This window comes from Equus asinus, chromosome 23 (genome assembly GCF_041296235.1).
Source record: "Equus asinus isolate D_3611 breed Donkey chromosome 23, EquAss-T2T_v2, whole genome shotgun sequence".
Taxonomy (NCBI): Eukaryota; Metazoa; Chordata; class Mammalia; order Perissodactyla; family Equidae; genus Equus; species Equus asinus.
The window spans coordinates 40,508,319-40,512,181 of NC_091812.1; positions in this window are offsets into that span (position 1 = coordinate 40,508,319).

Below are 3,863 nucleotides of genomic sequence, written 5' to 3' on the forward strand. Positions count from 1 at the left end.
TCCTTTAAATTGATTATAATTTGTTTTATCACCAAGGATATTTCTATCTTGATGAATGTTTCATGTATACTTGAAAAGAATGTGTACTCTGCTGTTGTTGGGTGGGATATTCTATAAATGTCAATTAGATCCAGTTGGTTAATAGTATTGTTCACTTCTTCAATATCCTTCCTGAATTTCTGTCTACTTGTTCTATCAATTAATAAGAGAGGAGTGTTGAAGTCTCCAACTATAATTGTGGGTTTTTCTATTTCTTCTTTAGTTCTGTCAGTTTTTACTTCATATATTTTGAAGCTCTGGTGTTAGGTGCATCCACACTTAGGGTTATTGTGTCTTCATGATGAATCGAGCCTTTTATCATTATGTAATGTTCCTCTGTGGTAGGCAGCTTCTGAAATGTCTCCTAACGATTCCCTCCTCCTATTATTCTCACCCTTATGTAATCCCCTCCCTTTAAATGTAGGCTGGACATGGCAATTTGCTTCTAATGAATAGAATATGGCAAAAATGATGGGCTATCACTTCCAAGATTAGGTTTATAAAATATTGTGACTCTTTTTTTTTTTTACTTGCACTGTCTCTCTTGTTCTTCTTATGTACGTACTCTGATGATGTCATATTGCGAGCAACCCTATGGAGAGGCCCATATGGCAAGGCATTGAAGATGGCTTCCGGCAAACAGCCACCAAGGACCTAAGGCTTTCAACCTAACAGCCTGGGAACAACTGAATCCTGCCCACAATGACAGGAGTGAGCTGGGAAGCAGATCCTTCCTCAGTTAAGTCTTCAAGTGAGAACGCAGCCCCAGCTGACCTTTGATTGCAGCCTTGTGAGAGATCCTGAAGCACAGAACTTAGCTAAGCCATGCTGAGACTCCTGACTCACAGAAACTGTGAGATAATAAATGTGTGTTGTTTTAAGCCACTAATTTTTGGGATAATTTGTTACACAGCAATAGATAACTAATAAACCCACTTAATCCTTGGTAATTTTCTTTGCTCTGAAGTCTATTTTTGACATTAATATAGCTACTACAGCTTCCTTTTTTATTAGTGTTTACATTTTTTCCCACTCTTTAAATTTATTTTTTTAATTTTTACTTTTTCTCCCAAAGCCCCCCGGTACATAGTTGTGTATTTTTAGTTGTGGGTCCTTCTAGCTGTGGCATGTGGGATGCCGCCTCAGCATGGCTTGATGAGCGGTGCCATGTCCGTGCCCAGGATCTGAACTGGCGAAACCCTGGGCCGCCAAAGTGGAGTGCGCAAACCTAACCATTCGGCCACGGGGCCAGCCCCTCTGTTTATTTTCTCCTCTCTTATCCCTTTCCTACTATCTTTTGAGAAAAGAGAACAGTTTTTGGTATTCTGTTTTAATTTGTTGATTGCATTCTAGCTGTGTCTTTTTGTACAGTTTTATGTAGCAGTTGCTCCAGAGATCATGATGTACATATTTAACTTTCCACAGTTTGCTTAGAGCAATATTTCATCATTACAAATGGACCAGCTTTTAGGTCCCTTTACCTTTCCTCCTTTATGTTATAGTTATTTTATATATTCTATCTACATACATTGAAAACTCATGAAGGCAATATTATAATTTTTGCTTTCAACCATGAAACATATTTTAAAGAAATCAAGAGGAAAAGAATAATCTATTTACCCAAGTATTTACACTTTATGTTATTCTTCCTTCCTTTCGGATGTTCCTAGTTTCTATCTGATGTTATTTCCTTTATGTCTGAACTCCCTTTAGCAATTTTTTTTTTTTTGAGGAAGATTAGCCCTGAGCTAACATCTGCTGCCAATCCTCTTTTTTTTGCTGAGGAAGACTGGCCCTGAGCTAACATCTGTGCCTATCTTCCTCCACTTTATATGTGGGATGCCTGCCACAGCATGGCTTGACAACTGGTGCCATGTCCACACCCGGGATCTGAACTGGTGAACCCCAGGCCGTTGAAACAGAACATGTGAACTTAACCGCTGCACCATGGGGCCGGCCCCATCCTTTAGCAATTGTTTTGAGCAGGTTTTTTGCAACAATATTTTCTGAGTTTCATGTTATCTGAGCATGCCTTTTTTTCATCTCTATTCCTGAAGGATATTTTCTCTGGGTATAGAATTCTGAGTTGACATCTCTTTCTTTGGCACTTTGTAAACTTTTATTCCTGAGGAAGATTCACCCTGAGCTAACATCTATGCCAATTTTCCTCTATTTTGTATGTGGGTTGCTGCCACAGCATGGCTGACAAGTGATGTAGGTCTGTGCCCAGCATCTGAACCTGTGATCTCAGGCCACCAAAGTGGAACACACCAAACCTAACCACTATGCCATGGGGCCAGCCAGTTTTTTGGCACTTTAAAAATTGTATACTTCCTTCTGCCTTCACAGTCATTTGAATCTTTTTTTTTTTTACGTATGTGCAATGCATTGTTATTCTCTGGCTGTTTTCAAGATTTTCTGTGTCTTTAGTTTTCAGCAATTTGATTGTAATGTATTTTAATTCAGGTTCATTTGTGTTTTCCTGTTTAGAGTTTGCTGACCTTCTTGAATCTATAAGTTATTGTCTTTTGCCAAATGTGGTAAATTTTTAGCCATTGTTTTTCAAATATATATATTTTTGGTAAAGCACTTTTTCTCCTCTCCTTCTGAAACTCTGGTGACATGAATGATAGCCCTTTTGGTATTGTTTACAGATCCATGAGGTTCTGTTCATTTTTGGTGGGGAGGGCATCTTTTTTCTGTGTTGTTCAATTTGGATAATTTCTATTGATCTATCCTCAAGTTCATTAACTCTTTCTTCTGTCAATTACATTCTTCCTTAGGGTGTTTTGGGATTTTATTTAGTGGTTCTATTTTTCAGTTCTAAAATTTCTTTTTTTTTAAATTTTTATCCTAATTTATTTAAAAAATTGTACTGTTTTCTAGTATACTTCTGTTCGTTTTCTTTTATATTAATAACTAGGCTTGAAATGCCAATTTCTCTTTCTCCCTTGTTCTCATGACCCATCTCCACCATCCATTTGGGCTGATGGGCAGTTGTTTGCCAGCCACAGCTGGTTTTAGCTATGGTAAGGTATGGACACGTGCTGAAGTGAATTATCAAATCCAGTAAAGAATCTACCACAAGCTCCCTCTATGTTCTTTAAATTTTCAGCTCTTCTGAGATGCCTATCTAGATATGTTTCTTCTCAAAGTTTAGATCTTCCAAGATGTTTTAATACATGCATCTCATAAGGGGAATTTAAACTTTGGGGACAAATGTTTCAGTTTTACTTCAGATTTCATTATACATTATCAGGAGCCTTAATCTTCAACCTTTTGATAAACTACAATTCTTTTTTTTTTTTTTTTGGAAGATTAGCCTCCACCGGGCCGGTCCCGACTATAATTCTTTTTATTTGAATGTTCGAACTATTGCTCTCTGGTTACAAGGGTGACTGGGAAATGACTGCTCCAAGAGAACCTACCATAAGTGTCCTCTTCACTTTTTTCTTTCTTTCTTTCTTAATTGAGATATAATTGACATGTAACATTGTGTAAGTTTAAATGTACAACATGTTGACTCGATACACTTATATACTGCAATATGATTACCACAATAGCATTAGTTAACACGTCTATCATGTCACATTTCTTTTTTGTGGTGAGAACATTTAAGATCTAGTCTATTAGCAACATTCAAGTATATAATATTGTATTGTTAACTATAATCACAATGCTGTGTATTAGATCCCCAGAACTTATTCATCTTTTACCTGCAAGTTTGTACCCTTTGACCAACATCCCACCAATTCCCTCACCCTTTCCCCATCTTCCCCTCCCCAAGTTTCTATTTTGCGTCTTTTTATATCTGCTATTTTTTT